The 15,735-nt window shown below is 43.6% G+C and overlaps 1 long non-coding RNA gene across 1 annotated transcript in view; it reads left to right on the forward strand.

Annotated features, from left to right (window-relative positions):
* Positions 1-15,735, forward strand: part of LOC310758951 — a 94,770-nt gene that overhangs the window by 49,992 nt on the left and 29,043 nt on the right. The gene's annotated exons all lie outside the window — the stretch shown is intronic.

Here is a 15,735-nt window from a genome sequence, read left to right on the forward strand (position 1 = left end):
AGCCTAGGATACTTGGCAACCCACAGGTTGGATTATGTTTTTGTTGGGCTGGAGTCTAGCATATTTAACTTAAAGCCTAACACAAAACGGGCCTTATCTGATTATGAAACCATGAAATAGTAAGAACAGGCATGTCTCTTTAGAGAAGGGGTTTTTTTGGGGGGGGGAGGACAAACACAGACAGCCCAGAATGTATTTCCAATGGAAAATGTTCCCCTCTGAATGACAGGCTTGGTACACAAACAAAAACAACTGAACAGAAGGGCAGCCCTGGAAGAACTGAACATTTGGCAACAGAGGAAATTCACCCAAAACATTTCCCTATTTTGCCCATGGAAGCCACTGGGAGTTTTGTCCCAAGAAATGGGTGGGTAGGGTTGCTACCAATACTGGATTTTAAAAAAATGTTGCCCTCCTGGGCTAGGCCAGGCCAGGAAGTAGAGCTAAGTCTGAACTTGCTGCTAAGTTCAGCAACATTTACACCATGCATTTAAAGCACCGTGATACCATTTTAAACTGCCATTGTTTGCTCCAAAAGATTCTGGGAGCTGTAGTTTGTTAAGAGCACTGAAAGTAGTTAGGAAACCCCAGTTCTCCTTCCAGAGTTACAGTTCCCAGAGTTCCCTGGGAAGAGGGATCGATTGCTAAGCCACTCTGGGAATTGTAGCTTCCCCAACCATTGGACACGCTGACTGGTGCTGATGGTTGTTGTAGTCCAACAACGTCGTGGGAGTCACAGGTACGCAATCTCTGCTCTTGGCCAAATGTGTTTACCATTAATGCAAAGTTCCATTTATTTTTTATTACCTCTATATACCACCGTTATCTTGCAAGGAGCTCAAAGTGATGTTCATGGTTCTCCTCCTCCCCATTTCATCCTCACAACAATGCTGTGAATTAGAGAAGGCTAACCTTCTCACCAGATCATTCTAACAGATCCTGAAGCTGAGGCTCCAATACTTTGGCCACCTCATGAGAAGAGAAGACTCCCTGGAAAAGACCCTGATGTTGGGAAAGATGGAGGGCACAAGGAGAAGGGGACGACAGAGGACGAGATGGTTGGACGGTGTTCTCGAAGTTACCAGCATGAATTTGACCAAACTGCAGGAGGCAGTGGAAGACAGGAGTGCCTGGTGTGCTCTGGTCCATGGGGTCACGAAGAGTCAGACACGACTAAACTACTAAACAACAACAACTACATTCTAACCACTAAAGTTGTCGTATTCGTACACATAGCAACGATTCAAAATTCTATGCTGTTCTTCTTTGGCACACAGATCGGTCCAGCTCATAGTGCATGGGTATATTGGGCGCACCATTTCCTCTGGAAATTCTTCTCCGGCTCAGAATGTTGAATGGGATTCTGTGCAATCAGAGGTCAGCCGCTTCACACACACAAACACACCAGGCAGCCAATCCAAAAGGAACAGACTCCATAATTCACTCCACCTCCCCTCTCCCCCTGCATTCTGCTCTGCTCCTCCAGGCCTAGTCTCATACTAAAGAAAAACTGGCTGCTATCAAGAGGTCCCTGTGACTCATCCTAGGCCGTTGCCAGCAGTCAGTCACTAAAGGCCAGGACCTGCATTCGCTGCAAGACGAACCCTGGGTGCGCATGCATCAACATTGCAAGCCGAGAGAGAAATTGTGCACTTTCCCTCAAAATGCTCAGCAAGACAACTCTCAAATAGTACTGATCCAATTCCGAGGGGAACAAAAGGGAACTCGCCTATTTCTAGTTAACAGGTAGCTAAATTGTTTCACCTTCTGCCTTTGAAAAAGACATGATTGTGCCATTAGGAAATATGAAACCAATATAAAACTTAATAGCTGCACTATATTCACCAATGCAATCAGGGACACAATTTATTTGTTTGAATTTTAAGTTATTCAAATAAGCTCTCCTTCTCCCCACTCCCTTTTTCCTGACAGTGGTAACAATCCACCACATCCCCATTTCAAGAGCCGCATTGTAAATATGAAGATCTGCTCTCTGTTCTAGAAAAGATCAGAAATATAATAGGCAAAAAAAATAAAATCAGAAAGCAGAGATATTTCCAGGAGCCCCCCCCCCCCCCCGAAGCCCACACTTTTGCTTCTCGTGGAATCTATTTTGGCTACAACCAGACTGACAGTGATTAAATTTGAAATCTCTCGCATGTATCTTTCTAAAGCAACAACAGCAACAACAAAATCTTGACTTTGTTTGTGTATTTAACACAGGTTTGGATAACGAGCGTGTTCTTTATTAATGATCAGATATGAACGGCAAACATTCCCGTAAAGAGGTCAATCCATGACATTGCCGCAATTTGCCGTTTTCTATGCTGGGCTTCTCCTTGATCAAAGTATGTGGTGGTTAGACATCGACGCTGTCTCCCCAGCCCCCCAGCCCCAAGCGATATCAAATGTCTTATTAGCCTGTAAAGATCAATCTATGTGACCCAAGAGATGGCAAACGTTCCAGAATTGCCCTCTGCCAAAAAACGCAAGATTAATATGGGTTGTTCACTTCTTCTTCTTTTTTTGAAGTCTGATACAAAGTAAATCCTGAACCTCCTCAGCATCTTTGCAGATATTATCACTAGATTTGAAATTCAAACCCCTCCCTTCCCAAAAGGTTTGGGGGGGGAGCAGAGAGGGAGAGAGAAAGGAATCTTGATGTGCTACAGAAAGTGGGGCAGGAAGTGCCCACTGCAGAGTCTGTGGTCCGCACAGCTTTCATTTCATAGAGACACACAGACAGCCTATTCCCTGGTGACAGCTCTCTGCACTTTCGAATCCCGCACAGGATTTCCTTCTGTCTGAAAGTGTAAGAATCGCTCTAGTAAACACTGTGCATATGCCTTCCAGCTGTTGCGCTCATTCTGCCACTGAAGACCAGTGACAAGAAAAGTATTATTTCCTCCTAAAACCTTTTAATCTCCAGGCTGCAGAATTTTCATAAGTGCAGACCCAGCACAACTCACTTCGCTTTTCTCTCAGGAACTTTATCTTCATTAATAAATGGAACTCTTGCCACGGTGACATGCTAATTTCTCCCTCCCTCCCTCTCTTTCTCTCTCACACACAATAAGTATTTTGTAGGTGACTTACAGGCTGTCTGCAACACCTACAGTTAAACGGACTCCTATAAGAACCAAGAGCGCTTGAGGAATTCAGTTTTTGCAAAACCCAATATAATCTGCAACTCTCAGCCTAGCGTGCAGATTGGAAATTAGCTAGCCACTCTATTTCACACTCCTCCAAATGTGTGAGCGTGGCTCTTTGAAGATTAAAACATCACAAAACAGGCATTTGAATAATATTTTGAGAGAAAATATGCATTTAAATATGTTTGTAGAGAGGAAGTTGTTTGCTTTTTAATTTGCGGATTAATTACAAAGCAGAACAGAATTATGGATAAAAATACGTAAAAATAACACGGGCGACCGATTTGCCCATTCCTAATAAGAATATATAATCTGCAACTTGCCTAATATTCACACAGAATTCTCCTGTGCCATCTATTTGCTGCAGAGTCTATTTGCATCGGCAAATATCACCTGTACAGGGATATCCATTTGAGTTTTGGAGTATAGCAGTCCCAACAACTTTACAGAGAAAAGAGAAACGAAGGAAACCCCCTTCTCCAGCCTCCAGTATGATGACAAATAATACTAGGAGACAACAACAGATTCATTCCATTTAAAGAGTGAAAGGTATTGTTGTGGTAGTATAAGACAGATCCTCTTACTACCACAACAATGACTTCCCCCCTAAAAATGAGCTATCTTCTCCTTTGGGGAATTCTAGTGGGATTTTGTTTCTTAAACTCTTCTGTCACAGAGTAGGGGTAAAGTTTTTATTTTATTTGTGTAGGTTTCAAACTATTGCAACATGTATCTCCTCTGTTGTTGCTTTTTGGGAGGGGGAGACAACAGTGAAGAAAGGGGGGGGAGGAAATGGATGAGACAACAGAAATTTCCTCATACAACCTTGCATTGGTCGTCTGTGTGCAACAGACACAGTGTGAGGGCCCATTCAGATGCTCTTTTTATTTAACATAAATCATGATTTGTACTTGTTATGTTATCTGGGAAGTTATGTGTGATCCTAGTTTCAGTGCTGTTCATGCCTGCAAAAATTTCAAAGAGGACATACAATGGTACCTCAGACGCTTCAGGTTACAGACACTTCAGGTTACAGACTCCGCTAACTCAGAAATAGTACCTCAGGTTAAGAACTTTGCTTCAGGATGAGAACAGAAATCGCGTGGCGGCATCAGTGGGAGGCCCCATTAGCTAAAGTGGTACCTCAGGTTAAGAACAGTTTCAGGTTAAGAACGGACCTCCAGAACGAATTAGTTCTTAACCTGAGGTACCACTGTCCACCTTTTTCCAACTGGTGCATGTCCCATAGTCTTCCTAAAATCCGGTGTCTTTTATAATTGTTGTTCTTTATTATGCCAGAGGTGTGGGTGGAGGCCAAAGACTGAGACCAGAGAACATGACCTTGTTAACAGAAGCCTATAAGAAAAGCCATGCAGGGTCAGGCCAAAGGCTAATCTAGTTCTGAATCCCATTCTCACAGTTGCCACCCAGATGCCTATTGGAAGTCCACAAGCAGGACGTGATGTGTGCAATAGCAAAATTCAGAGAAGCGAGAAATCTGAAAGATAATTGCATTCCAATCTGCGCACTAATCTGCGTGGAGCCATTTACGTACAGTAGGCCTGCTCACTTACAAATGCAGACCTATTATTGGGGTGCTTCTTAAAGAGTGAGCAAGACTGAAACCCCAAACAGAAAATATTCCATTTGAAAGGGGAGGGGGGAGGTTGTGGTGCAAAGCAGCGACCCTCAAGTTGGCACCAAAACCAGGAAAACATGAGGTTCAAAAAGTCATGGAGATGTGGGCCACAGTGGTTATAAAATGGGATAAAACAAGAGAAAAACCATACAAAGAACCACACAAAGGACTGTTTCTAGTACATAGGCAAAACCTTGCCAAAAATCTGATTCCGGATGCAGCCTACAGCACAAAACTATATGAAGCAGTAAAAGAAAATCCAGAGAATCATTGTGTTTGGAGTTATTCCTCCTCATAAACCATTTCATAAGAAAAACAATTTAATTTTATGCCCTCCTTAGAATACCAACAAAAATATTTTACTAGCAGTTACCGAATATTTTACTGAAGCGATTCGGCGTTCTGGCAGTATCTAAGTCCTGTTGGTCCTAAAGATTGTTTTTTTGAATTCCCAGTTCTGGTGGTTAAGAGAGAGGGATGAAGACCACAAAAGCATCCGCCTGCACACTTCTTCATTTTAAGAGGCACTGATGGAGGTTGACACAAATAGTCTAGAGCAGTGGCTCCCAATTAGCTAACTACTGAGGACCCTCTATTTTTCAAAAGCCAAGCCACCGACCCCCTGCTTTTGAAATTTTGATAACTCTGTGGTAGTTACCCGTGCAAAGCAATTTTTTGAAGAAAATGTGGGGCAGCCCCAATAAGCAAAGGATTTTAGTTGCGCCTTGGTTTTCGAACAGCTTAGTTCTTGAACGTTTTGGTTCCTGAACACTGCAAACCCAGAAGTGACTGTTCCAGTTTGCAAACTATTTTTGGAAGCTGGACGTCCGACGGGTCTTCCGCAGCTTCTGATTGGCTGCAGGAGCTTCGATCCCTGACTGTAACTTTCATTCTTAAAAATATAAGGAGAGCCTGCTGGATCGACCAGCCCAGTATCCTGTTCCCAGAGCGGCCAACCAGATGTTTATGGGAAGCCCACAAGCAAGATCTGAGTATTCAGAAGCATTCCTGCATCCAGCAGTATAGTGTAATACTGTAATACTGGTTGATATTAACCCTTTTAAATGTCAGCAGTAGATAAGATCTCTAAGCAGTAAGTAATAGCATTCAAAGGAATTCAATTAAAGGCTAAAAAAAAAAAGTGGGAACGGGATTTTGCTTCATTTTCTTTAAATCAACCTTGGGGGGCATTTTTAATTATGGAAACTTGACCCAAATGGGCCACTCTCAATGTCTGTCAGGGATGCCCAGCCTTGTCAGTATTTAATGCGCACTAAATTTACCAGTCTGTCTGTTTCCCTTAATATTGCTTCTAAATTCCATCTCAACAAGGCACTCCAGACAGCACATTTCAAAGGGATTATTATTCCACTTACTGGGTGATTAAAGCCACTCTCCCCTCAGTCTTGTGCCTATAATGCCACCTTAGGCATGCGGTAATAACCCAGAAATGAATGGCTGTCATGTCTTATTCCTTAATTATATTGTCACGGAACCAGCCTTACGAGGATTCCGGAAGGAGCCATCTCAGGCAGAAATGTCCTCTCTCCTTTTCAGTCTCTCTCTGTCTTTCTCCACAGTTTTTAGTTTTCAAATCGCAAAGCTAAACACAAGCCTTCTTGAAGAAACAATCTGCACAGCCACAGCTTCCAAAAAGTCCCAGGCCTCAGGCTGACGTTATCTGTCTCTCAAATGGATGACATCTTGGTTTTGGCAGCGATACACTGCTCTAAATCCCAACCCATTGCTTATCACAGTCAAATCTCCACTGTACAGCCACGTCTGGCAGACGGACTGTTTTTCTGGCATAAAGAAAAAGGCCTTGCATTTATTCACAGTTTCCTCATTTGAAATGAATTCGGTTCTAATTCAAAAAATACCCCCCTGAAAGATGGGAGATCCACCACAGGTGGGTCCAATGGTTGCCGCTATGCCTGAGTTATGAGGCCTCACAATCCTGTACGATCCACACAGCAAAATAACAAAGCAATAATAAGAGGTGACAAACCAACACCAAAAACCACACCCACAAGGTGTCCTTGGTAATTCTGCCACTGCCCACAGATCGCAATGTTGCTCTGACTCCCCCAGTGATGCCCCTGGAATACCCATGTAGTGAAAACACCAATCAATGTGTGGCGGCAGCGAGCATGTGATGGAATCCAGTCCACGTCTTGTCCCATGCACAACGCTCTGTGCATATAGGAAACATGCGCAGGGGGGCTGCACCTTCTGGCTCCACCCTTCCATTTCTTCTAACTTTCTTCCCCTGCCTGAGGTCCATGCATAGAGCTGGACATTGCATACCCTGCACTGCCCATGTTCTACTCAATGCACAGACATCGAGGTTGGGATAATGTCAGGCTTCAGGTAACCTGCTCCCTCCAATGGTGGCAGCCAAGAAGCAGATAAACAAGAAGAATTTTTTACTGAGTAATTTATTCAAAATTCACAGAGAGACACGAAGGAATGCAGTCTTCCCTATATAATGGCGTTGCTCCGAGTAAAGTCCCACCCACTCGTCTCTCCTATTCTACGTCACCCCTGTGTCAGATAATCTGAGCTTTCTGCCTCTGAGCCTTCTGCTCCACTACTCTCAATGCGCACCTGGTCCTGGGGGGGGTCAGGAATGCTTTCCAAAGAGACTGAGTCTGTCAGCTGTCTCTCCCCTAGTGCTTCTTCTTCCTGCTGTTCTTCTTCCAATATTTCCCAGCTTCTCCCCTCTGCAGCCTTTGAACTATGTCCTTCTGCAAACCACTGTTCTAAATCTATACTGTCCTCCTGTTCTCAGGAAGATTCAGAAAAAGGGGCAGTCCCCACCATTCCTCCTCTGTCCAGCCCCTGACAGGTAAGCAGCTGCCATCCTGCTCCTCCTCCTACCAATTGGCTCAAAATGTGGCTTTTGTGAAGAAGACTACTCATGGATGCTTCAGTGCCTGCACATCTTGGGTTGCGTAGGGCACAGGAACGGACCTAATAACAAAAAGAGAGCCCAGATAGATCAAGCCAAAGGCCCATCCTATTCTCACAGTGGCCAAACAAATCCCTAAGGGGAACCCACAAGCAGGAGCAAGGTGCAACTGGTATTCAGAGGCGTGCTGCCTTGGACAGCTGAGGAAGAACTTGGCCATCACTTTAAATGGCACAGCCATTGTTTAGTATTCAGGGTCTGTGTTTGCCTGAACATGAGTCTGGACCAAGCTTCCTCAACCTCGGCCCTCCAGATGTTTTTTTGGCCTACAACTCCCATGATCCCTAGCTAGCAGGACCAGTGGTCAGGGATGATGGGAATTGTAGTCTCAAAACATCTGGTGGGCCGAGGTTGAGGAAACCTGGTCTGGACTAAGGATTCTGAGCCCCTGTGTTCTGATTCAATACATGATATCCAATCACAGAACATTTCAGGATTGGGGCCTCTGTCATTGGCCCTTAAACTCTGAGTCATGATTTGCAGCTTGGAAGTTTAGACAGCCAGTCATGTTGGGAGTGGGAGTGGCCCAGAAATGTATATAAGCAGCTGCTTTGCTCCTGTTGTCCAGTTCTGTTAGTTCAATAAAGGTTCTTGCTGTTTGTTATCACTGTGTCTTGCCTCATGGGAACCCTTCATTTCAGCCATCTTGAATGGAGGATAGTCAAGAGCCACAGTATGAGTCATGAGGTCCCCTTCTCTAATGAGGGCATACCTGTGTAGAGCTCTTTGTCCACTTGACAGCAATAGAGTTGAAGTTTCCCAGTGAGTGCTTTGTGTCTGAAGCAGAGTATGGGTGGCCACCATTTTGCACAGGGGTTCCACTCGGTGGAGCATGCATAAGCCCACCTCTCGCCCTGTTCTGCCCCCATTCTTCCATTTCCAGGCCTCAGAAACCTTGCAGACCAGATCCTCAGCCACTGTAACCTACACAGTTACGCCATTTAAGTGACCCGATCATTTGTAAAACTCCAACAGCCATTTAGCCTCAACTGTGAATTTCCCAAATACGTGGGGGTTAGATTACACCCGTCTCAGGCTCAGTGAAATACTATAAGACATCTACAGTTAGTGGCTTTCTTTGCTTTAAAGAGGAAGTAGACTCTTAGTTATTCACGCAAAGACAAATGATTTTTAAATTACATCCTAAAAGGCTAACAGATCATTTGTCATTTTAAATAATGGCAAAAGGTAATTTATTGCTGTATTTGTGCTTACACAAATAGAAAAGGGTCCCTCGCATCGGAGCAGAACTTTACCAAAAATGGAATGGTAATCGCAGAGGTACAAGCACAATTTAGGAATAAAAATTATATTTAAGGGTACGCACTGTAAGCAGAAACCAGATCTTCAAAGCTTTTGAAAGAAGTATTCAAAAAAACCCCACTTGTCAAATCTTCAGCATTAACTAAGTGCAAATCTGGTTACAAATTTTGGGCTCTGAATCAGATACAAAGTAATTTTTAGGTAAGCTTAAATACATTTTAGGTGCATGAGTTACCCTTAAGAAAAAAGAGGAAGCCCAGGGAGGGAAAGTGGATTCATTCCAGTTGGTTTAATCTGAATTCAAACCTCTGCGCTTCTCACATTTCTTCTTTTCATCATGGCTCCTTGTTTCTGTAATCTCTTTTCTGCTGAGTTTCCCCATGAGAAGTTGGAATGTTTGTGAACCTTCCATGATATCAGGGCAGCTTAATGTATGACTGGGTGCCCTTATTTCAATAAACTGAAATCAAAGCTCTGAGCTCTCCACAGACACTCTGACCATTAACGGCAGCTCAGCCAATATCTAAGACTTAATGTTTGACAGGTAGCTTATCAGCCCATGTGTATCTTAAATTTTTGTGTTTTCTTTTAGCATCCTGGGTCAGGATAAGAGCAGAGGAAAGCCTCTTGGTGTCCTGGTAGGTACAGAACCACTAAGGCATTGTGTCCCCAATCCCCATCCCAGATAGCCAGTCCAGAATGCCTATCAAAAAACTGAATGTATCAAAAATTGCAAGGCAGTCAAAGAGAGTCAACAGGTTTACATTCCTCCTATATGTCTTCTTGCATACGTCTTCCACTGGTAGAATAAAAGCTCTTTTTGTATCCAAACCACAATGGAAATGGAACTGAAATGAATTCAGGAAATTGATGCCATCCAAAAATGTACTGGGTTGCGCATCCTGCCCAATTATTGCTGCTGGCCAATAATTGGATTAATTTTCAGGATCCGGAGAAGCTTTCTTCAGGTAGAGCTTTCTCACAACCTCTTCTTTGAAGAGGCATTTATCACATCCTAGTCCCAGCCAGTCTACCACTCAGTCAACTGTTTTGAGCCAGGAGGATCAAAGGTCAAGCAAACAGGTGGTCAGATACTCTGCTGCAAGCAGCTTGCCTTTGTCATCAGGCCTCATCAACCGACAAATCAGGACTGGGCAGTGCTCTGGCTGGCTCCCGTTGTTCTCTTTATTTCCAAAAGGATTTTGAGCCACAACCTTCCATGGTGCTTTTTCTACGATCAGCTGCTGAATTACTTTGACACACATAGATCAAGCCACCCAGTATGATTAAAAGTTGGGTATGTAATAGCTCAGTGATGGTTTATGAACAGACAGAATATGAGCCATGAATTTGAGCATTCCTTACTCAATGCACTAAATCCTTTGTTTGTTTGTTTGTTTGTTTCCCTGTTCACGGTGGGTTGTCTGCTAGGCTGATATGTTTAGAAATTGACTGAAGCTATCTAGTAGACAGCATCTTAAAAAGCAGAGACATCACCTTGCCAACAAAGGTCCGTATAGTTAAAGCTATGATTTTCCCAGTAGTGATGTATGGAAGTGAGAGCTGGACCATAAAGAAGACTGATCGCCGAAGAATTGATGCTTTTGAATTATGGTGCTGGAGGAGACTCTTGAGAGTCCCATGGACTGCAAGAAGATCAAACCTATCCATTCTTAAGGAAATCAGCCCTGAGTGCTCACTGGAAGGACAGATCGTGAAGCTGAGGCTCCAATACTTTGACCACCTCATGAGAAGAGAAGACTCCCTGGAAAAGACCCTGATGCTGGGAAAGATGGAGGGCACAAGGAGAAGGGGACAACAGAGGAAGAGATGGTTGGACAGTGTTCTCGAAGCTACCAGCATGAGTTTGACCAAACTGCGGGAGGCAGTGGAAGACAGGAGTGCCTGGTGTGCTCTGGTCCATGGGGTCACGAAGAGTCGGACACAACTAAACGACTAAACAACAACAATTTAGTAGACAGCCTCAATACTCCTGGCGTTTACCTGGTATGTCTCCTACCTTTGCTGCTCCTGTGCATCTCTCCACATCTGAAGCACTTCCAAATCAGTTGCAGGCCCCATGTAGCCTACAAAACATCTGGATAAAAGAAAAACACCAGGCGTGTTTTTGTTGCATGGCCATGTTTTAGCAATGGATTGCCTAGGACAACAGCCAGCTGTGCTTTTCAATATGTACTTTGTTTGCTAGCATCATTTATATCCTCTACAGAATGCAGAAGATGAACAAGCAGTGACATTGGAACAGCACTTTTGGAATTGTCAGCGCACGCCAGATGCCCTTAATCCAACCTTGATATTGCATAGGGAGCTTACTTATATCAAGTCAGATCACTGGTCCATCCAACTCAATATTGTCTACACTGATGGCCAGCACCTCTGCAGGGTTTCAGCCCTACCAAAGATGCCTGGGACTGAATTTGGGACTTTACGCATGCGCAGCAGACGCCCTACCCACTGAACTACGATCCTTCCCTATATTGTCCCTGTATTCCAGATAGGGAAAGTGCTGAGGCAGGGAAAGAGTGGCTTATCAATTTATTGCATTTCTATCCCTTTTTCTATCCCTTTTTGTGGAAGACAGAAGTGCCTGGCGTGCTCTGGTCCATGGGGTCACGAAGAGTCGGACACGACTAAACGACTAAACAGCAACATCCCTTTTTCCAACGAGCCCAAGAGGTCATACATGAGATTACCATATGTATTTTCTCTTTACAACAACCCTGCAAGGTTAGTTGGGCTGAGAGTGTTTCTAGTCATTTCACCCATTCGTTTCAGTTTGCAAGGGAGTGTGTGTTTCACTCGGGGCTGTGTAAGGCCAGCTCTGCCTCCTTTGCAAAGGGGGAGGGCTGGCAGCTGCGAGGGGTGTGCGTCTTGCCTTCTCTACAGAGAAACTCTCGGCTCTGTGCAGATGTTGCTTGACACCCCTGCAACTGAAGGGGTCCTTTATAATTATAATTATGCATTTACTATTGCAAACAGCTGTGGGTGGTAGTCAGGTGAGGTACAGCTTGGACATCTCTTATTGCTCTTCTTCCACCACCACCAAACAGCAGCACGAGACATTTGGGGGTGGGGAGAAAGATTTGCAACAGGATCAGGTTTCCTCATGTCGGCCGCTTTCCCCCTGCATAATCCCTTTGTGCTGGTGTTTGTGGGAAAATGTTTACACACCATTTCCTCTATCTACTATTGCACAGTTCATGCACCTACAGCAGGCAGTTGAAAACTGTTTCGTATCAAAAAAGGTTCAAGCGCATGAATTTCTGCAAAGATTCAGGACCTGGCAATTTGACCACCCACCCTCTAAGTGTTGACCTCAGAGTTTACCCGCTTTGATCAGATGAACGAATGGTGTCTGCATTTTAAAAACAGACTAAATTATAATCGCAGGTCATCATCTTTCAGATATTGCTCTGGTTGGTATTGCATGCCCTTTGTCCGACAATGTCAGAGATGTGCTTCTGTCTAGCCCTGGCTGTTGCTGTGAGATGTTTGGATGTTTAAATGCTGAATAGCAAATATTTAATTAATATTCACCAACCTGGGGAATATTATCTATCTATTATTAACTGTGCATTATTATCTATTTAAAATATTTATAGCCACCTTTCCATGGCAGCTTAAAACTGACGCAGCTTAAAACAACAGAAACAAAATAATTTTTATGCCCACAAGGCAGCCAGCAAATAAAAATAGCAAGCTACAAAAGGAAGACATAAAGAAAACTTGAATCCACTACAGTGAAGTGGCTTCAGCTCTGCATCTAAAGACCTCGCCTGCATATCCACCAACCAGTGGATGCCTGAGATCATGGAGTGAGAGGGTGCAATCCTGTATTCCCCACGGGGAATGCATTGGTGAAGCAGCACCCAGCAGGACTGAACCCTCCTGTTCTCTGCAGTTTGGTTGCGGGGTGCTTCAGCAGACGAAGACTCAGAGTCTCCTTCCCCATCACTTTATCCTAGAAAATAACAAATTACATTATCTGTTTATAAATCTCAGTACAGTATTTCTTTGGACTTCTTAGAATTCCTGAGCAGCGCTGGGTACTTTCTGCTGGTACTTTATAACCAGATGTTTTGGTCCACAGCTGGCAAAAGTTGCTACAAAGTGCCATGCACACGGATGGTGCCATCTAAATAAACCACAAGCAAATTTGTTTCCGCTCCAAAGCCAAACCAATCACGAATGAACATCCGACTGTATCCTCCTCTTTTTCTTTCCTTCCCTTGTTTTGTAGGAGACATGCACCCAGCCGTCAGTTTGAGCTAGCCCATCTCTAGCCTTGCAGAGAGAGGAGGTCCCGTCATTAATCCCTGACCTCTCCATTTCAGTTTCACAAAGAAAGCTGAAGTTTAGTTTAAATATAGTTTCCAAGAGTGCACCAAGTCCTGCATAATAAATCTATCAATAAGCTTCTCAGCTTCACAGCCTGAAGGGGAACCATGTCTCTTATCACCTCTTGCCATTTGTCCACACTCGGGGGGTGGGGGGTGGGACAGACAGACAGAGCAGGGGTGTGGAGGCTCATACGCCTGGGCAAACAAGGAAAGGAAAGGAAGAACGGGAGGGAGGGAACTTTCCTTTTCTTGAAGAAATGGCTTTAGCTCTATAAACAACATTTGCGTGAACTTTGTCCAGCTTGGCAGAAGACTAACAGGAATGTACACGGTCATTGTAACTGCATCGCTGAGGGCAATCGCACTTCTCCCGGTTAAGGAAACAAATATAATAATAATAATAATAATAATAATAATAATAATAATAATAATATTTTATTTATATCCCGCCCTCCCCAGCCGAAGCCAGGCTCAGAGTGGCTAACAACAGTAAAATAATACAACATTCTAAAATCAATTCATTCTAAAATCAGTTCAAATCAAACTGATGAGTTCTGTGAAGAATTACCAAAGGAGGGGGTCAGGCTGTGCCTTGGCCAAAGGCTTGCCTACCTTCCCGCTATATCCATTTTGACAGACCTTTGTGCCAATCTTCCTATATAGTGCTGCACATACTGTGTCCAAGATGGCAACATACCCTCAAGCTGTTCGTGGTTGGACAGGGTTGCCTTAAAAAAAATATTAAACAATTTCAGCATAACAAATTATCAGTCCAAATAATCAATTACATTTTCCCCCCTCCCCCCCATCCCTCCCTCTCTCCCTCACCCAGGACTTCCCTCAGCTCCCCTCTCTGGTTTCTTTGCACATATTGTTCACTGCATGATATAAAATTGTACATATCCTTGCCTTATCTATCATGTGTTCAACTAATAAATTTGTGGATGTTTCTTCAAAACCTGCCAAGGAGTCATTTTGTTGTCTTTTTAGGTAATTTGTAAAAAGTTCCCAACCTTCCTTGAAGTCACAATTGTCCTTATCACGCAGTTAGTATGTCAATTTGGCCAATTCTGCAGAGCTCATCGATTTTTCTTGCCACTGTTCTGTCGTTGGGATTTCCTCATTCTTCCATCCAACAAGACTCTTGCCGCTGTTGTAGCATACATAAATAAGTTCTTTATTTTCCTTGGCAGGTCTTGTCCTACAATCCCTAACAAAAATGCTTCTGGTTGCCATATATATATATATATATATATATATATATATATATATGTAAGGCAGCGTTTTTCTGCTTCAGCCAGTGACCATAACAGCAGTGCATGTCCAAATAACAAGAAAACCCAGAAGATAAACATCCAACCCACCTCCGTATTTGGGTAGTTAGCTGACAGCCCTCTTGCTTTTCTCCCTGATAACTTTCCTAGGACAGGCTGAAGGCAGAAATAAACATTTTTTTTAAAGCAGACTTGCTGCTGAAAAAGCCCGAAACACCCACCGACAGCCATTTATCCTCTTTCCCAGCATAAGAAGAGGCCTATTGGATAAAAATTTCTGCTTAAAACTTCCAATCCTTCTCATTATACTATTTCTATTATCATGGTTTTGTCGCACAGCTTTGTGTTATATCCCTTTTCATGTATTCCACTATTTGTTTCATTCATTTTTGTTCACAAGTATCATTCAAGTTCTGCTTGGACATGATTTTGTATAAATTTTTGGTTTGTTTGTTTGTTTGTTTTTTCGTTTTCCTTCATCTTTTCTTTCTTTTCTTTTTTGTCTTTTTAACTTTTTTCTTATTCTTATGCCGTGATGTTTTTTCTTCTGTATTGAATTTTTCTATACTTACCTTCATTGTAAATGATCATTTACGTCTGTATTTTAAACCAATAAAGATTTACCATGGGGGAAAAAGAGAGAGAGATTCAGTCAAATATAAAAGAAGAAGAAGAAAAAAGAAGAGGCCTATTGGATCAGACCAAGGATGGAATCATTTTGTGTTCTGCAATGAATTCTTTGCATGAAGCCCTGTCCTCCATTCCACTCCATTCCACTGCAGTTCTACTTCTTTAAAGCCCTATACGGCCTAGGACCCTCGTACCTACGGGACCACCTCTCCTGGTATGCCCCACAGAGGAACCTACAGTCTGCAAATAAAAACATCCTGAAGGTCCCAGGCCTCAGAGAGGTTAGGCTGGCCTCAACTAGAGCCAGGGCTTTTTCGGCTGTGGCTCCGATCTGGTGGAATGCTCTGTCACAAGAGACTAGGGCCCTGCGGGACTTGACATCTTTCCGCAGGGCCTGCAAGACAGAGCTGTTCCACCAGGCCTTTGGTCAGGGCGCAGCCTGGCT

This window comes from Podarcis filfolensis (genome assembly GCF_964270895.1).
Source record: "Podarcis filfolensis genome assembly, chromosome: 3".
NCBI classification, from domain to species: Eukaryota; Metazoa; Chordata; class Lepidosauria; order Squamata; family Lacertidae; genus Podarcis; species Podarcis filfolensis.